We start from the raw sequence: 21226 nt of genomic DNA, 5'->3' as shown, positions 1-21226 counted from the left end.
CTTATTTTAGGTCTGAAAATATTTTCTGATTTCATCCTAAGGCAAATTTATTGAAAGTGCCCAAGGGAGAAACTCAATGAAAGCATGTGAATAAATAAAGTCATTGTGTTCCTAGAATTTTAGTTCTTTCAGAGGAAACTCTAAAATACAAACACAGAAATACACACAAACACCAAATATAAATATGCACCATACACACACACACACTTCCACACATACATCCATGCAGAGGCACACACATAATAGAGCCACACTCATTCACACAATATACACTAACACACACGTACAGACAGACCTAAGCAATCAAGTACTGACACAGACACAGAAACACATAGACACATAAAGATAAAAACAAACACAGAGAGAGACACACACTGATAAAAAACATTCACAAAGAGACACACACAACAAATATATGCTCATATACACAGTCACGAACAAACACAGGAGAGAAATATTCATACATGCAAAGTAGCATATCTATACACATGCATACAAAGACACAGAAATGCACTTAGACACTCACAAAGACATACAGAAAATCAGACGCAAGTATACTCACACACACAGGTACACAAGTAGGTATACTTGTAGGTATAGAACTGAATCAGCACTATTTTCTGTAATATAGCTCTCAGAGAATTACGAGGGATAAGGTCCCCACAGCCTACAGTGGTGTCACAATCAGGTGACTACACTTATACAGACCATCCCTTATAGCAAACATTACATACATGACAAATATTGGTTTCAGCATGTGAGAGACACTTTAAAGATTATAACATTGATGTCACCAAGTACCATCCATTGGAAGATACAGTACCTGTGAGCAGTCAGAATCCAGTTCTCTCAGAGTGTTGATTTGCTGGTTTTCTACTTGTTGAAGAACCATTTCATGGAGTGCATGAGCCATAGCATATGCAGCATTGTATATATCATAAGCCTCATCACTAAAGGCCATGTCAAAACTCTGTAGCATTAACTGTTCAAGTGAGACGTTCAATAAGCAGTTCTCCAGTGTCTTTCAGTTAGATGTTGAGACTTCACAGCTAATGGACATCCACCCCAGTCCTGCTGGGAACATGTCTGTGTATTTGCAAGGGTTCAGTGTCTGAACAAAACTTTTAAAACCAGAAATCTCAGCATGGTGTTGTTGAAAAGCAAGAGTCCCATGGAATGAATCAAGGGTGAAGTCTCTCTTACTTGTAGTGACATCCCACTGTGAGGTGGTGACCCATATTCACTGTATAACCTGTGATTCCCACATTCTAAAGCCCAGCTAGAGTACTGTCTGTGTCACCATAAATGATAACATTTGTGGATGATGTCTCAATTTGGTTGTTAAACACTTCAGCTCTTGACATGAATAACTCCATGTTGACTGGGATCACAATCACAAAGGCTAAGCAGACTCTTTAGACTTCACCTACTCCTCTCAGATCTGAGAGAAATTGGAGACCCTGGTCATCATCTGAGATGGCCAGCCCAACCCAGTTCCAGTTGAAGTGAAGCATCAAAGAGGCCATGGCCAGGGCCAGAGCTGTGTCTTTGGGGGCCATCTGATACAGATTGGGAAACTGTTCACGGTCACTCAGGTTTGGATGGAAAGATCCATGGGTGAGCTGAAGGACATAAAACACAGGGAGCAGCATGAGGAAGAGCAATGTCAGAAATCTCAATGAGAGCCCTGAGGTGTGTGAAGTACCAGTTTAAATAACAGGAAGGGCAATTTTTTCCTATTCCTACAGTTAAACTACACTGTTAGAAACATGAAAAAAATCACTTTCTACAGTTTGTTCAAGGAATATCCCCTTGACTGCTAATTCTTCTTCTCATCCATATCTCAAACAATGAATTGGGAATGTCTCATTGAGTGCATGATTAATTACAGTTGAACTTGATTTACATAAATTTGAAGCCAATCTCCCCCCCTTATAGTCTCCTCAGCATCACGCTTAGGCAAACAATGAGAAAGATTCCATACTTTCCCACCCAAACAACCTCACCTGTGGATCTTTGCAGAACTGCGAAAAATGTGCCAGGCTCAAGGATGGTGCTAACATTGGTCCTGTAATCATTACACAGCATGTGCTCTTATCTTTACAGATGTAGTTAAGGGAAAGTCTATACCATTTTGCAAAATTTTGAAATGCTTGTTTATCATGATCTTTGTCAGTGACGATGTAAAATGTGAGAGAAACATTTGGTAGAAGATACAGGTTCCTGTTGATTTCTTCCACTGCAAAAGCCAAAGGCAGAGCAAATTGGTAGTTTTCAGGTGCTATTCTCAAAATTAGGGCACAGGATTTAGTACGTATAAGGCTCTATAGATGAAAGCTTTGTAGTTAATACAAGGATTATCATGCATTCGATGGCATTTTCAGATATAGCTTGACAAATTACCCTGTGTTGTAAGGTTGGAAAAACTGGAGATGCTTGAGAGCTTGGAAAAACCCAGTGAAGAGAGTGGATGTCACAAAAATGAGAAATATGTTCTTGTCCACTTTGACAGAGAATTTCATCTTGGCAATTTGAGTACTGGATGCACATTTGATAAATGATATATATGTGTGTGTGTATCTGTAGGAAGCTTGAGAATGCAGTTCTCATGGGGGCCAGAAGAAGAAGCTGGATCCTTCAGAGCTGGAATTTTAAGTGGTTTTGAGATGCCTGCTAACATGGGTGGTTGAAACTGAACTCAAATCCTTTGAAAGATCAGCAAGTGCTCTTAACTTCTGACTTGTGTCTACAGCCCCAGTTTATTACTACTTTCTATATTCTAGATATTCTTCAGTATAGTATAGCCAGTAGATATTTTTTCCATCTGTGTGGGCTGCCTCTTAACATGCTAATAACATTTTTAATTCAAAAAAATAGTTTTATGCAATCACACTTGTTAAATTTTGGTCTTATTTCCTGAGTTATTCCATATATTTAGATGTTTTCTTTATCAGATTCTTGCTTTCTGGACTTACACTAAAAATTTTGGTCCATTTGGACTTGATTTTGGAACAAGATAATGGTTGGAAGATACTTCTTTTCAGCCTCTGGTTGGCAAATTTTCCACTGGCATTTCCTGAGTAGGCTATGTTTTCTCCATTTTATATATGGGGGGATAGCCTACTCTTAAATTGAATTTTTTCCCAGAGAGTAATTTGATAATGTTTTTCTCTTCTCACAGTTTCTTCTGAGTCCTCATCAACTATCTACCTACTTTATATTGTTTTTTTTTTCTCTATTTTTCTTTAAAAACAAAACCAAAAAGAGGAGAAAATGCAGAGAACATTGCAAGAGGGTTTAGGGATTCAGCTTAGTGGTAGAGCACTTGCCTAGCAAAGTGATAGGCCTTGGATTTGTTTCTTGGCTCTGTGAAGAAAAAAAAGAAAAAATCATAGAAATGAAAATTAAAATACACATCTAAAACCAAATAGACATCTCTTTTCATAAGTTGCTGTGTGAAGTGTCTCTTATGACAACAGGTTTAGATATCAGTTTATGAGTATGGAGGAATATCATTAAAAATCATTCCATTGGCTTTTTTCTCATTCATGTTTGGTTCTATCCCAGGTCTTTGGGATATCCTAATTCTTAGTCCTGGTCCTCATGGGGGATTTCCTCTCATGGAATGGATCTCCAGCTGTGCCAGTCAGTTGTTGGTCACTCTCACAATTCCTGCACCATCTGTACCCCAACATACACCTTGTAGGTGGGACAGACTGTAACAGCCAAACATTGAGCAGAGCATTGAGAATACTGCAGAAGAGGAAGAGGAAGGATTGTGAGACCCAATGGTGTCAAGAGCGCCACAAGAAAACCCACAGAATCAACTAACCTGGGCTCAGAAGGGTTCACAGAGACTGAAAGGACAACCAGGAAGCCAACATAGCAATGACCTAGACTCTCTGCCTGTATGTTACAGTTGTGTAAATTGGTCTTCATTACACAGCAGGATGATGTCTCTGAGTCTGATGCCTGCTTTTGGGACCCCTTTCTCCTGTTGGACTTCCTGATCCAATCATGGTGATATTTTATTTGTCCTATAATGCTGGGGGATAATCTGTATGTCAAATGCTCTGATTGGTCAATAAATAAAACACTGGTTGGCCAGTGTCCAGGCAGGAAGTATAGGCAGGACTAACAGAGAGGAGAATTGAGAGAATGGGAAGGTGGGAGGAGACACTGCCAGCTGCCGCCAGGACAAGCAGCATGTGAAGATGCCAGTAAGCCACAAGCCTCGTGGCAAGGTATAAATGTATAGAAATGGATTAATTTAAGATGTAAGTACTGGAGAGCTAGAAGCCTGAGCATTAGGGCAAACAGTTTAAATAATATAAGCGTCTGTGTGTTTATTTTATAAGTGGGCTGTCAGACTGCGGGGACTTGGTGGGAGCTTGAGAGAAATTGTCAAGCTACACTATAATGTGATTTTATTTGTATGTTAATAAATAAAATTGCCTCAGGTTCAGAGCTAATAGCAAGCCATAGCAAGAGCCAGGCATTGGTGGCACACACCTTTAATCCCGATCACAATACAGACAGATCTCTGTCAAGGATACAGCCAGCATGGAGACACACACCTTTAATCTCCATAACAACCATAGAAGACCTGGATGTCTGTATAGACAGGCAGTGATGTGGAGGTCACGTGGTTGGGTTTACAACCAATGAGAAGTACAACAGAAAGTCAATAAAAAGACAGATACACAGGAAGTAGATCTCTTGCTGAGGGGAAGAACAGCAGCATCAGTGAATGGTAAGAAAGGGATTTTAGCATCTGCTCTTATCTACTGCTCTTACCTCTTGGGCTTTTAACACTGTATTTGGCTCTGTGTTTCTCATTTAATAAGACTGTTACACCTCCATTTGGCACCCATGCGGTAAGAATTTATTAAAAACTACTTGGTTGGCTTGACTTGGCCACCTGGTTTCCCAGCTCAGCATGCCCGGCTCCCTGTCTGGGCCTACCTCAGCCTAGTAGACCAACCATAGCTACAAGCGGTTACCAGCACCTGGTGCTACAAACTAGTCAGTCCTGCTGGAGCTACCAGCCAGCTTCACTCGAATGCAACTGCAAATAGAGTTGCTTTTGGCTGAAACACAAAGTATGTGGTCAGAACTTAAGGAAGCCAGAGCCCTGGTTCAACTCAGCTCAAGCGGGAACATTGGATTTAAGCTTTTACCAGAACTCGTGGCTATACTTTTTTGCTTGATTCATTTCTCTCTCTCTCTCTCTCTCTCTCTCTCTCTCTCTCTCTCTCTCTCTCTCTCTCTCGATTCACACCTCAGATGCTAGGTAGGTAGTCTGAAATTCCCTCGGATTTGTACTGTTCTACACAGACTTGATAATTCAATTAAGATATCAGATAGTTTTAGGGAAAAACTATTTAAAAGTGAAATTTTTTTCCACATTAAAAAATATAGGTTTTATGTGTATATTGGAAGAAAACTGGGTTTTGTTTGAAAACATTTTAGGCAGTCTGAAAATAGAACAACTATATGAGAAAATTAATGCTGATGGGATTATGCATATTAATACTTTACTTATCCTTATTTCAGTTTAAAAAAATAGTCAATTTAAGTGCGAGGATAAAAACTTTAGAAAATCCTGTTAAACCTGTTAAAATTAACTATAGAAAAATTCAGATTCAGACAGAAGAAATTAACAGTGAAATTGTTTCAGGATTGGATTATAAGGTTAAAGAAAGCAAGCCTGTTTTCACACTATCACCCTTAATTTATCCAGTAATCAAACAGCAGCTACCTGGTCAAGTGAATACACAAAATATTTGGTCTCCAATTGAAATGTTAGATTTATGAAGGATTAAGGAGGCAATAGTATCTTATGGCATGCATTCCCCATTTGTAAAGCAAATGTTAAATTCCAGGTCAACTTAAAATAAGATTATACAACAGGACTGGAGAGAGTTGGTAAATGCAGTTCTGGAACCCAGGGCACAGCTGCAGTGGCAAATGTGTTTCAAAGAGGTAGATTAAAAACATAGAAAATCAATGGAGGGCTAAAGGTAATCAAATCTCTCAGGATCAGCTTGTTGAAAAAACCAAAATGCCGCAATACAAACAAAATGTTTATATGATATCCAAACCCTAATTCTATATTGAATGGCAGCCTTGAATGCATGGAACAGAATTGAGGAACCAAGAAAGAAAACTGAGTCATTTAAAATGGCTATACGAGGCCCAAAAGAATCCTTCATGGATTTCTTACAAAGACCAATTTCAGCAGTAAAGAGAATGGTCTCGAATTCAGAAGCTAGCTAGGTAATAATCAAATTTTTGGCTTTTGAGAACTCGAATGCAGCATGCAAGAGAATAATCAGGCTGTTAAAGGCAAGATCTGCACCCCTGGCAGATTGGATTAGGGACATGTTTAATGTGGAGGCTCATGACAATGATGATATGTGGATAGGAGAAGCAATTTCAAGACGTTTGAGGAATATCGGATCTTTTGGATTTGGAAAGCAAAGACATTTAAAAAGGGACTGTAAACAAGGCATTCCTAGAAACAATGTTTCTTCAAAGAACAATGGCAACAGAATTCCCCTTCCTTCTGGAGTATGCAGAAGTTGTGGTGTGGGAAAACACTGGACCAAGGAATGTAGATCAACAAGGAACAGGCAAGGTAATACTTTGCCTCAGGCTTCGGGTAACTCCCAGAGGGGCCTCAGGCAGACCCCATCAGCAAATCCAGCTCAGACCTTTCCTGCAATCATAGAGGAAACTCTACTCAGAGCAATTAAATAACCCAATGCCTATTGGAATAAACCAGCCTGCTCGGTGTATGGAACAACTGAGACAGAGAGAACAGAAAATTCAGGAGAAACCATGAAGAAATTTTTTTTGGCAAACTTCTATAAATGAACAAAGACCAAATTAACAATAAAAAATAAATGGTGTTTTGTTGTCTGGTCTGGTACACACAGGTGCTGATGTGATCATAATTGCACCAAAATTTTGGCGTTCAACTTGGCCTCTTCAGGAGGTAAACATTCAGCTATTAGGGATTGGAACATTATCACAAGTGAAACGAAGTGGAAGATGGCTCAAATGTATAGGTCCAGAAGGACAGAGAGGAAAATAAAAACCATATGTGGCTACCATAGCTATGAACCTGTGGGTTCGATACCTGTTGCAACAATGGAATACTCAGATTAACATCCCTCCAATCTCAGAAACAAATCATAAACTAGCACATGTTTTTGAGAGAAATATTAGAAGATATTGTTCTAATGGGTGGTTACCCGCCATCCATATTATACAAGAACAGAGCACAACAACTGATGATCTTCCAGACACACCAACAGCTCTACCTTTAAAATGGTTAACAGACAAGCCTGTATGGGTTCAGCAAAGGCCTTTAACAACAGAGAAACTCCAGGCTTTAGAAGAGCTGGTAGAAGAACAGTTAAATGCTCTGCATATTGAAGAATCAACCAGCCATTGGAATTCTCCTGTATTTGTTATAAAAAAGAAATCTGGTAAATGGAGAATGGTAACAGACCTTAGAGCAATTAACAAATCAATTCAGCCAATGGGCTCTCTACAATCTGGAATTCCTTTGCCTACTCTGTTACCAAAAGGATGGCCTCTCATAATTATTGTTTTAAAAGACTGTTTCTTTTCAATACCCTTACAAGAAAAAGACAGAGAAATATTGCTTTCACAGTGCCTACTTACAGTAATTCTCAACCGTTTAAAAGATTTCAATGGAGGGGTCTCCCACAGGGAATGTTGAATAGCCCAACTCTGTGCCAATACTTTGTACAACAGCCATTGGAAGTAATACATAAAAAATTTCCTAAATCTATAATTTATCATTATATGGGTGATATTTTACTAGCTGACTCAAATGCAGATACTTTACAAAGAATGTTTGAAGAAGTAAAGAAAATTTTGCCTTGCTGGTGATTACATATTGCCCCTGTAAAGATACAAATAGGAGATTCTATTAATTATTTAGGATATAAAATAGGTCTACAAAAAATTAGTCTCCAAAAAGTACAAATTAGGAAACATTGATTACAGAATCTTAATGACTCTCAAAGATTATTTGGAGAGATTTCTCATCTATGAACTATTGTTGTGGTAAGAAATGATGAACTTAATAATTTGTTCAAAACCTTAGAAGGTGACAAGGACTTAAATAGTCCAAGAGAATTATCACCTGAAACTGAGAAAGAATTGGCTTTGGCAGAATAGAAAGTACATGAAGGACACGTGGATTGTATCCATCCAAAGCTGGATTACATTTTGGTTATTTTACCTTCTAGGAATTCTCCTACAGGAATATTAATGCAGAGGGAAGATATTATATTGGAATGGATATTTTTAGCAAAGAAACCAAATAAATTATTAAAAATTTATGTGGAAAAAAATCTCTGACTTAATTTTGAAAGGAAAATTGAGACTTTGTCAATTAGCAGGAATAGACCCAGCAGAAATTGTTGTTCCTTTAACTAAGGGGGACATTGAAAAGTTATGGACAGAAATTGAACGTTGGCAAAGAGCTTGCATTAATTTTTTTTGAGAAACTTAACCGCAAATATCCCAAAGTGATAGAATTGGTCTTATAAAAAGAGCTGATTGGATTTTTCCTTGAATTCTATGGGAAAAACCCATATCTGGAGTTTGTACATTGTATACAGATGCCAACAAACAAGGAGAGGCAGGTTACAAATCAGAAAATTTAAATAAAGTGGTTCAAAGTCCTTATCATTTCAAAAATCAGAATTGAATGCTATTGTGTTGGTATTAATGGATTTTTCAGAACTTCTCAACATAGTTACTGACTCTCAGTATGCGGAAAGAGTGGTATTCCATATTGAGACTGCAGAATTTATCCCTGATGAGTCAGAATTAACTTCACTATTTATTCAGTTACAAGATACAATCAGGAAAAGGAGTCATCCTTTATATGTAACTCACATCTGATCCCATACTAGTCTGCCAGGCCCTCTAGCACAAGACAGTGATGAGATTGATAAATTATTGATAGGAAATGTGCTGGAGGCCTCAGAATTTCATAAAAAAAACCCATCATGTCAATAGTAAAGGTTTAAAAAAAGATTTTTCCATAAACTGGGAACAAGCCAAGGAAATTTTAAGGAAATGTTCTACTTGTTCCTTTTACAATCAGAGGCCATTACCAGCAGGATGTAACACAAAGTGTACTCAGAGGAATGAAACCTGGCAGATGGATGTGTTTCACTTTGCAGAATTTGGAAAACTGAAATATGTACACCATACCATTATTATTTATTCAGGATTTCAATGGTCAACTGCTTTGAGTTCTGAAAAAGCTGATTCTGTAATCACTCATTTGCTAGAAGTTATGGCCATCATGGGTATATCTGTCAAATTAAAACTGACAATGCTCCATCATATGTCTCTGGTAAAGGAAACAGTTTTTTGCTTATTACAATATAAAGCATATTACACTTATACCACATAATCCTACAGGCCAAGCAGTAATAGAAAGTTCAGACAGAACTCTAAAAGATAGGCTAAATAAACAGAAAGGGGTACAAACCCCCCAGAAATAGACTGTATATGCTTATTAACTTTGAATTTTCTCAGTGTTAATGAGAAAGGAACAACAGCTGCAGAGAGACATTGGATAATAGAAAAAACTACAGAATTAAATCAGCCCATATATTTTAAGGATGTGCTGACCTCAGAATGGAAATGTGTTAAGTTGGGACGGGGTTTGCTTTTGTTTCTACAGGAAAATATAAGCTGTGGATACCATCAAAATTGATAAAGATCTGATTTGTACAAGAGAGACGTCTTAATTAGAAGAGGTGATATTTCATCAACCAGCATTACCATCCAATTTAAATTAAACTAACTTATACCATTAATACATGCCTTTTCATTTAATCAAATAATAACTTTCCAAAGGGAAACTTCCCCAAAATTAGTCTTGCAAAGGGGTTTTGTTTTTGTCTTTTAGGATAATGAATGCTAAGAAATCTGAAGAACACTGGCAAATGAGACAACTGAAGAAAAAAGATAAATCATCTGTCCCAAGAAAAAAAGCAAAATGATCTATTGTTCTATCACGTATAAAATTTCATAATTCTTCCTAAATGTTTGTTTCTGCTCTTCTTTAAAGATATTTAACACTATTGATCTTGCACTCCCAGTTCAATTAAAATTTAATGCTAGCTCTGGAGTTGGAGAATGGCTCTCTCCTTCTTTAAACTCAAACATGTTGTTAAAAGCAAAATGCAAACTCTCTGTATCATGCCAGAAGAAGGAACCGTCTTCTGATGGGGACAGGAGAAAAACCAAATTAATTAAGGGACTATTCTATTACTACTAATCTCAATTCTTTGATTCTATTCTGATTCTATAAACTTTTTTTAAAGAATGAATTTTATATCAAAATGTATAAGATTAATATATATATTAAACTTTGTTAAGATATGAATGGTCGCCGGCTGCGCGCGCAGCGGTGGTGGCGGCGGCGCGATTGGCCAGGCTGTAACCGTCGTCTGGTCTGTCCGGGAGCGGCAGGAGCGGCAGCGGCGGCCGGGAACGGCGCGAGGCGACGCCAGCAGGCTGCGGCGGTAATGGGGGCAGCGGCGGCAGCGGGGGACACAGCGGCAGCAGCAGCAAGACGGACTCGTGGACACTCGCCGCCGCCGCCGCTGGGCCGGGCCGGGTGTCGCGCGCCGAGGCTGGGGGGGGGGGGAGTCGCCGCCGCCGCCGTCGCCGCCGCCGAGGTGACTGAGAAGAGAGGCGCCTCCTCGCTCCCGCCTCCGCCAGCCTTCAATGCCCAGTCCCCAGCTTGCCAGCGTTTTTCGTTGGAATATACGTTGCACATTTATGGCGATTCCGAGTGTGAGGGCAGACTTCTGCCAGGCTCAGCACAGCGTTTTCGCTGACAAGTGAGCTTGGGGGATATATGTGCCATAATTAACATTGCCTTGAAGACTCTGGACACCGAGACTGGCCTCAGAAGTAGTAGGCTTTTTTTTTTTTTAATTGCAAGCATATTTCTTTTAATGACTCCAGTAAAATTAAGCATCAAGTAAACAAAAGTGGAAAAGAACCTACACTTTTAACTTGTCTCACTAGTGCCTAAATGTAGTTTAAAGGCTGCTTACATTTTGTATGTAGTTGGATTTTTTGGAGGCTGAAGGTATCCATCTGCAGACATTGAGGCCCAAGTTGAATTTGGATTGAAGTGGATTCTGAATACTTCTGCCTGTGTTGAAGAGAGAAGCTTCATAAGGAATAAACAAGTTGAACAGAGAAAGTAGTGATCAATAATAGGCATTTTAGTGGTCTTTTTAATGTTTTCTGCTGAGAAACATTTCAAGATTTATTGATCCCCCTTCCCCCCTGTTTTCCCTACCACATTCACACACGCACGCTCACACTTTTTATTTGCCATAATGAACCGTCCAGCCCCTGTGGAGATCTCTTATGAGAACATGAGTTTTCTGATAACTCACAACCCCACCAATGCTATTCTCAACAAGTTCACAGAGGAACTTAAGAAGTATGGAGTGACAACTTTGGTTCGCGTTTGTGATGCTACATATGATAAAGCTCCAGTTGAAAAAGAAGGAATCCACATTCTAGATTGGCCATTTGATGATGGAGCTCCACCCCCTAATCAAATAGTAGATGATTGGCTAAACCTGCTAAAAACCAAATTTCGTGAAGAGCCAGGTTGCTGTGTTGCAGTGCATTGTGTGGCAGGATTGGGAAGGGCCCCTGTGCTGGTTGCACTTGCATTGATTGAATGTGGAATGAAGTATGAAGATGCCGTTCAGTTCATAAGACAAAAAAGAAGGGGAGCATTCAATTCCAAACAGCTGCTTTACTTGGAGAAATACCGACCTAAGATGCGATTACGCTTCAGAGATACCAATGGGCATTGCTGTGTTCAGTAGACGTAGAGGAAGGCTGAATGGATCGTGGCATTAGAGGGAACTCTTGGTACCTGGAAATGTGAATCTGGAATCTTACCTGTGTCATCAAAGTAGTGATGGATTCAGTACTCCTCAACTCCTAATGATTGAGAAGAAAGCAAATGATAAAGAAATCCCTCTATAACACGAATAAAATGTTTAAGAAAAGAAAAAAGAAAGAAAAAGGGATTAATTTAGTGAAAGATGATTTTGCTCCTAGTTTTGGTGTTTTGATTTCTGCCAGGATTGAATTATTTCAAAATCCTCCTGTGTTTTTTAAACTTTTTTCAAAATAGGTATCTGAGGAAAACCAGCAGAATATTAACCAGTGTGGAGCCAGTTGTTGGGGAGCACACACTTCCATTATGCTTGGCACATAGGTCTCCTTGTGGTAGGATTTGGGGAAGGTAGATTATCCCCATCTTTCTTCCTGTCCTGTCCCCCTTACCCCACCCCCATACATGTAGATGGAATAGAAAGAAATCCTTGTTGCTGTAGATGTACGTATGTCTGCAGCCTTAAGCCTACCTGGGCACTTTTAGGAAAACAACGACAAAAAACACCAAAAAGAAAAAAAAAAAAACAAAAAAGCAAGCCAAGAAAAAGCAGTGTGCATCTGTTCTATGATCTAGGTGGTTTTTTATAGTCTAGTGATGGTGGGTGCTCACTTAGTTCCTCTTCCTCACGTAGGCATGGAAGGTAGCCAGAAGGGGTTTGTTTTGGTAAATGGTGAGGAAATGACATCTTAAAGAGGAGTCTGTCTCCTGGAACTTAGCTGAGAGGAGAATCCTTTCCCAATAGTGGAAGAAGTGGGCATCCCAGAAACTTATTGAAGAGATGGCTCCAGGCCATCGATGGTCTGTCCTGGAGAGTTAGCATGTTTCTACAACTCTAGAACTATGGGTTGTGGATTTGCTATCTAACGATGTCATGGAAAAGCAATATCTTAAAATCTGAGGGCTGATTTCAGAAATAGAGGAGCAATAGAACATTCACAGTATTTTGGTCTTAAGAATGTCTGTGATGGTGGTTTTCCAAATTACTCTCTGTATGTACAGTTAGTGTAACCACCTATTACCTTGTTATTACTAGATTCTTCTGAGATTAAAAAGGAAAAAGAAATCACTGTCAAAACCAGCAATATCTAGTGAGTGTGTACCCACAGGCAATGGCAAGCAATAAAGTGAATAGCAAGGGGACTCCGCTCGTGGCATCATGTGGGAGCATTTTTTGGGTTCTCTGTTAAATGTGCTGATACAGAAAAGCTGTTTTTTCCTTATTTGCAGAAGACAGTTGACCAGGCTGCAGTGGAGAGGCAACTCCAGGGACTCTGGCATCCTCTTCAGCTAAATGTTCCCTACTTGACAGTGAGTGTCAAGCCCTGAGTGCAGGCCTAGAGTCTTCTTGTCCCAGTGGAAATGTATTGTGCAGAGCCTTAAGCTTCCCGCTTTATTAGTACAGATAGGCCGGTAGGATGGACGACATCTCCTTGATGGTACCTCGGTGGCTGGCAGCTTTGTGAACTGCCTCTATACTATTGCTGGGATTGTTCTGCTTTTAACTAAATTTGAATCTGTGGAGTCCTTCCTGCCTCATCCCAGAAAATGAAAAATAATGCTTTTTTGACATTGTTTCTAGAATTTTAAAGTGTAAAATGATGATACAACCCAAAATTCTCTTATTTCAGAACATGACGACAAATAGATCGCTTTAACATAGACTCAAGATCAAAATATCTTACCTTCTAAGTTTAGATTGACTGTTGACTCCAGGGGTTCTGATCAATACCAGCAAACCCTTTTCCATCTGACATGTTCAGAAGTTTGGTGTGTGCATTTGTGCATGAGCACATGTGTTCCCGTGAGGCTATGTGCATGCAGGTGTCCATCGGTCTCAATGCCTGCCTGAGATAGAGTTACATTCCTGGTTCTGTGTGAGGAGAAGGGTGGATAAAACAACATAAAACAGCCCTCATATTGTTTTAAATAAGACTAATGTTAACTGTTCTCAGAACTGGACTTTTTTTTTCTCCTCAAAATTAAAACTTTTTTTCTTTTGGATTTAATGAAGTATTGCTAGTGGAAGTCAGTTTGGCATGGTGAGAGATGTCAAACTTTTGAAAGGTGTGCAGCCTGATTTAAAACCAAATCCTGAACCCTTTTAAAGAACAATAAAACATATTTTACAAAAAAAAAAGATATGAATGGTCATATAGAGTACTAACTAATTCAAAAAAGGGGCTTCAGCTAGCTACCTATACATGTCTTTGTGTTTGAGTCTCTTATCAGTTTTCTGCAGGAAATCATGGCCAGGCCTAACATCAACTGAAGTCTCCAGGAAGAAGATGGGGCCCCACAGCAACAATAATTCCACATGAACAATAATAATACCACTAAGCTGACAATCATCATCTACAGATCAACTTTGGACAACAAACTGCTCAGAGCAATTTTGAGATGGCTAGCTGAGATGATCCAGTATCAATGACTACTTGAATAAGGACTTGTGTTAAGCCTTGAACTTTGGCATTATGCTCAAAGTGAACAACAAAAGGATATAGCTACCTTTCCTAGAATTTGACAATTAATCCATTTTTTTTATTTTAAGAATAAAGATATCTTCACCCATATCCAGCAAGAAGCAATTTTAAGAATATGAAATCCATATTCCCAAGGAGGTGGTATGGGGTGGGTGGATTTTCGCTCTTTAAGTGGGTTTTGGGTCTGGGATAATTTTCATTTTTTAGGAGGGTTGATTACAAGTTCTTGTTAAGGGTTAGGAATAGGACTAAGCAAAAGAGATTAGATTTAAGGTTCTTGTTTTTAAAAAAAGACAGTTACTAGTTTTAAATACTTTACATTGGATTGATTTTTTTATATTGAATACAAATTATATATATTGAGATTGATATTGTTAGAAAATGCTATATGTATATTTCTAATCTTGTTCAAGATATTGTACTTATATCATTCATTTAACAATGTAATGCAATTTGCTGATCCTTGAATATTAATTATTACCAACTATTAGGATATAGAGAAATGAAAGTTAGTAGTTAGACATTACAATCAGACTTGTAGTCACATTAGGTGTGTTTTCAAGATCAAACGGATATATTGTAGACAGAAAGGTCATTTTCAAACCCTTCAGAGATCTACAGATTATGGCATTTAAAATGTTTCAGTAACTTAGAAAATTTTTCTTATTTTGTTATTGACTATGAGACATGTTGGCTCCTGGCAGTGCCACCCTACTTCAGATAAAATATGGGTATTGAAGAAACTGCATATGGAGTTAACTTTCTTTTTGGCAAAAGTTAGCCACTGAACAACAAAGTATCCTCGAATCAACTGCTGACAAACAGGACAGACGGGACATGAAATAGAGGACTAGCGATTCTTGCCAAAACAAGTGTGGTTGTGGCTTTAACAAAAGGCATCTTCTGAGGCCAGAACAATATGGCACCATGCCTGAAGTGGCCTTTGCAATCCAAAAGGGCACAGTGCCCTTTTCTTCTAAGGCAACTGAACAGGCAGTGACTGATGACTTCTGATGTGCAGTGGAAGAGCAGCTGAAACAGTTATTCTTGAAGAGTAACTGAACTCACACCTCTCAATAGTAGACTGACATTTAATAGAGGGATGTGGGGAAGAATGGGATGATAAGAAAAAGACACACACACACACACATACATACACACAGAGAAAGAGAGAGAGAGAGAGAGAGAGAGAGAGAGAGAGAGAGAGAGAGAGAGAGAGAGCCAAGAAGAATGGACAGCTGAATGCAAAAAAAACATAAAAAATTTCCAGAATTTAGAATCATAAATCATGACATGATACTACTGGAATTTATGTGGTTCTGGTACATGGAATGCTCTCAACAAATGTGAGGTCAAACTGTTGACCCTGTGTATATCCTAGTTCACAAATGAGTCTCTGTCAGATACGATAAGCCTATAGGCTGAAGATGATGCTCCAATGGTGTGGAGAAACCCTGGGTAACTGTCCAGGCAGCTGCCTGTTTCTGTCAACTCACATTTATTTTGGAAGCTGCTTGCATGCATTTCCTGTTTTTATTTTGGTTAGGTAATATTTCCTTCTTAGGTCTCTAAGGGAGTTATAGTTACAGTTTAGATAGTTACAGTTTTCCTTGTTAAGAATTTTAGAAAAGAAACTCACTGAAGAGTAAGTGTATAAATTTGAAAGACATTATAAGATAGTTCTGTTAGTAATATAAGTTAGGATAGAAAGTGAATCAGGTACATTTTGGACTTACCAAAATAGGAGAGATAATGGAATTATTTTCTCTGAATTTGTCAAATGCAAATGGACTAGACATTGTTTAGGTATTTATTGCTTGTATATATGGAATATAGTTATTGTATTATTGTATATAGTTTTTCTTATATTAGTTATAACTTTTTTACTTTCATTAAAAGAGAAAGGGGGAAACACAGTGATATTTTACATGTGCTGAAGTGGGATTTTATTTGTATGTTAATAAATAAAGGTGCCTCAGGGTCAGAGCTAATAACAAGCCATAGCAAGAGCTAGGCATTGGTGGCACACACCTTTAATCCCGATCACAATACAGACAGATCTCTGTATGTTCAAGGATACAGCCAGCATGGAGACACACACCTTTAATCTCCATACCAACCATAGAAGACCTGGAGGTCTGTATAGACAGGCAGTGATGTGGAGGTCATGTGGTTGGGTTTACAACCAATGAGAAGCACAACAGAAAGTCAATAAAAAGACAGATGCACAGGAAGTAGGTCTCTTGCTGAGGGGAAAGACAGCAGCAGCAGTGAAGGGTAAGAAAGTGATTTTAGTATCAGTTCTTAGCTACTGCTCTGACCTCTTGGGCTTTTAACTCTGCATTTGGCTCTGTGTTTCTTATTTAATAAGATTGTTACATCTATATCCAACTTTGGTAGAAGAATGGGTGCCTGCTCTCACTGCAGTTAGATATACCAGGACTCACTGATATCCATGGGATTCCTGCCTTTATTTAAAGAATAACAGTGAAGGAGGATTGGATGTTGTGAGGTTGGAGGGTAAAGGAGGGGGAACTTAGAAAGAGGGAAGGGAGGAGACCCTTTGGGTGGAATGTAAAATCAAGAAATAAATCAATAAAAATATAATAATAAATACAAAAAATGAAAAAGAAACAAATACACAAAGAAGATAAAGGGAAGCAAATTATGACAAAAAGTCTACAAAAATACCATTCTGTCCATTTTGTGTTATTCAACCAATCCTGTGCATGGAACTGGTCCTGAAATTTGTCTAATAATATACTCAGTGAGACTCCACTGGAGAAAACAGATTTTCCTTTTCAAAGCAGGTATCAGTTTCACATAGCTTCTTTTTAGGGGTGAGAAGTGGTGTCTACTTGCTCCTCACAATTATGAGACATCATCTGAACTTGTACCATTTGAATCACAACAGGTCTTGGGCATGCTCACACAGTCTGATTGAGCTTATATATGTGTGAGTGCCATTGTGTCTGGAAGACAATGCTTCCTTGGAGTTATCCATCACCTTTGACTCATAATTCTGTCTGTCTCCTCTTCCACATAGATCTCTGAGCCTTGAGTTGAAGGAATTGATGAGACAACTCACTGAAGACAATGTGCTCCAAAGTTCCTCGCTCTCTGCACACACTCTCCAGTTGTGGATTTCTGGGTTAGTTCCCATTGACGACAAGAATCATCTTTTCTGATGAGAGCTGAGTGAGGAAATGATCAATGAGCATAGCAGAATATCATTAGCATTCTATTTATTGCTGAGTTCCTTAAACAGAATAATAGTATTAGATTTTCATATATACTGAGGTTCTGGGAATCTTTATCCATGTCAGGTCCAGTTCCATTTCATGGACTGGACATTAAATCCAGTCATACATTGCTTGCTTAAACCCCTAGTATTTATGTCATTATTGTACTTATGTATCATACAGGCAGGTCATCACTATAGATCACAAAGTCTGTAGGTGGATTGGTAGTTACAGTTCTCCTCTGGTAGAATGCAGAATACCTTCCAGTACCATAAATGCAAGTCAGTTCAAGCACTAGCTTGACTTTTCCATGTTCAATGAAATAATGAGGGACAAATAGCCAAACGAATGGAAACACATGAACTATGAACCAAAGGCTGTGGGGCCCACAACTGGATCAGTCCCTCTGAATATGTGAGACAGTTGATTGGCTTGATCTGTTTGGGAGGCAGCTAGGTATTGGTATCAGGTCCTGGGCTAATTGCATGAGCTAGCTGTTTGAAACCTGGGACTTATGCAGGGACGCTTGGCTCAATCTAGGAGGAGGGGAGTGGACCTGCCTGGACTGAGTCTATCAGGTTGATCTCAGTCCTCGGGGGAGGCCTTTCTCTGGAAGAGGTGGGAATTTGGGGTGGGCTGGGGGGAAGGTGAGGGGGCAGGAAGTGGAAGAACAAGGGAAACTGTGGCTGTTATGTAGAGCTTAATAGTATTGTAAAATAATAAATAAATAAATAAATAAATAAATAAATAAATAAATAAATAAATAAATAAATAAATAAATAAATAAATAAATAAATAAATAAATAAAACAGAAATAATGAGTTGTGTCTTCTGCCATAAAGCCTTAACGGAAACTTGTGTAGAGTAACCCATAACCTTGGGAATAGTCAATGATGTTTGGTAGTTTCCATGGATCCCCTTTGGCTAATGACTCACCAAGATATGTTACCTGTTTCTGGCATTAGATAAATATTTGGTGCAGAAAATGTCTAGCTGGGGCACTGTTCCCCCTTGATTTGGTGATTCCATTCAGACTTCCTTTACACATGTGTGAATACTTTAGGAACCTTCCAAGTAGCAAGTATCTCAATAGTTTTCAAATGGCCTTGAGTGTGAGTTGTCCTTCTAAACACACCCACAATTACCACTCTCTGCCATTCCCTCCCTATTTAATCCTCTAATTCTAGTTTTTCCTGTACCTTTGCATAAAAGTATGTTCCATTTTCTCTTCCATGATAGATCCTCTCTACACTGACCTCTTACTACTTTCTTGACTACTGTGGTTATTCAGATGGTAGCATGCATATCCAAGGTTTAAAAACTAATAGTCACATGAAAAAGAAAACACATATTTGTCTTCTTTTGCATGGTGGGGTCTTCAGTACATTCCTCAAGAGTATTTTCACTATGTTCAATATTTACTTGTTAATTTCAGCAATCCTTAAATAAAGATTATTTATTATTTTATATCCTGACCACAGTTTCCCCTCCCTCCTCTCATCCAAGGCTTTCTCGCACCTCACTTCTTCCCTGCCCTCATCCACTCCTCCTACTTTTCATTCAGAAAGGGTCAGGCCTCCAGTGGTTATCAACAAATTTTGCCATATCAAGTATCAGGAAGACTAAGCACCTTCTTTTGTATTAAGTCAGCCCAGAATAAGGAGTAGGGTCCCAATGCCAGCAACAGTTTCAGAGATAGCCCCTGTTCCCACTGTTAGGAGTTCCACAAGAAGACAAACCTACACAACTGTCACACACGTGCAGAACACCTAGGTCACTACCATGCAGGCTCCCTGTTGTTGGTTCCCTCTCTGTGAGCTCCCATGATACCAGCTTAGATGTTTCTGTGGGTTTTCTTGTGATGCCCTTGATGGCTCTGGCTCCTATGCTCCTTGCCCTCTCTCTCTCCAGTAGGATTCCCCAAACACAGAACAGGGTCTGACGGTGGGCCTCTGCCATTGTCCAGGAATTACTTTTAAAAAATTACAACTGAAAAAAACCCACATAGTTCAAATGTGCTATGATTTCATTAACCATTCCTCATTTGGTGAGATTCTAGGATGCTTACAATTTCCAACAATTATAAATAGAACAAGAATGAAAATGATGAACAGGTGTCTGTGCAGCAAGATGCAGAATTCTTTGAGTATGTTTCCAAGAATAATATTGCTGGATTTTGAAGTAGATAGATTTACAACCTCATGAGGAATTCTCACAATGGTTTCCATACTGGCTGCACATGTTTTTACCCCTACAAGCCATCAATAAATGTTTCTCACTCTCGGAATCCTCACCAGCATATGATGTCACTTGTATTATTGGTCTTTCACATTCTGATTGATTTAAGAGGAATTTTCAAAGGAGTAATTATTTGCATATCCGTGATAGCTATGAATGATTTCTTTAAGTTTTGTTCAGACATTTGTGTTTAATCTTCTGAGATCTCATTGATTAATACTTTACCCTATTTTTAATTTGGCTATTATTTGCTTGGTGTTCATATGCATTTGAAATACTAATCCATAATGTTCAGTTTCCTACCAATATTTGTTGAGTAGATTGAATCTTCTTTTTTTTTTAAAGATTTATTTAGTTAGTATACAGCATGTATGACTGCAAATCAGAAGAGGACACCAGATCACATTATAGATGGTTGTGATCCACCATGTGGTTGATGGGAATTGAATTCAGGGCCTCTGGAAGAGCAGTCAGTGCACTTAACCTCTGAACTATTTCTCCAACCCCCAAGAATGAATCTTCTACAGTGGTTGTTGCTGAAACCGTTGTCAAAGCCCAGGTGACTATTCCCATGGAATTGAATTATGAGTTTTCCATTTTGCTTTCTTGAAATATTTATATAATACTGAGTTAGCACTGTGATCCTCTGTTACTGTTGCCCTAGGTTATAAATAAAATACACGTATTGTGATACCTCTAGCAGCAGTGGTTCCTTTCTTCAACTTTGCTTGGTCTATCTGGAATCTGATTTGTTATAAGAAATTTTGGATTGTTTTTTCCTATGTTTTTCGTTATGTTTCAATGGAATTTTGATAGAGATTACATAGAATCTTAGATTATTTTGGTAATGTAACAAAATATTAATGCACAATACTGATTGTGACAACCCATCAACATGTCAGATAGTTTCATTTTCCATTGTCTTCTCTTTCTTTCCTCACTGTTACAAAATCTTCACCATGAAGACCCTTGAGCTCCTTGATTGCATTTATTCTCAGTTATTTTAATGTGGGAAATTATTGTAACTGTGGTTGCTTTCTTAACTTCTTTCTCAGTATCATCATTCCTTGCACACAAAAATGATCTTTTGTATCTTGATTTTGTATTCTCCTGATTTCCTGATGGTATACATTAAGTCTAAGACACACTCTCGGAGTATTGACCACCTCATGTACAAGTTTATACCATCTCCTGGTGAAAAAAGTTTGACTTCTATTCTTGATTCATTTCATTCTTTTTTCTAGGCTTATTGTTTTAGCAGAATA

At 38.6% G+C, this 21226-nt stretch overlaps 1 pseudogene; it reads left to right on the top strand.

Moving 5' to 3' along the window:
* Window positions 1-10841: 10841 nt before the first annotated feature.
* LOC143272555 (protein tyrosine phosphatase type IVA 2 pseudogene) lies at window positions 10842-14138 on the top strand (annotated as a pseudogene).
* The last annotated feature ends 7088 nt before the right edge of the window (window positions 14139-21226 follow it).

The sequence above is a fragment of the Peromyscus maniculatus genome, chromosome 1 (genome assembly GCF_049852395.1).
Source record: "Peromyscus maniculatus bairdii isolate BWxNUB_F1_BW_parent chromosome 1, HU_Pman_BW_mat_3.1, whole genome shotgun sequence".
Lineage (NCBI taxonomy): Eukaryota > Metazoa > Chordata > Mammalia > Rodentia > Cricetidae > Peromyscus > Peromyscus maniculatus.
This window is presented reverse-complemented; position numbering and strand designations above follow the sequence as displayed.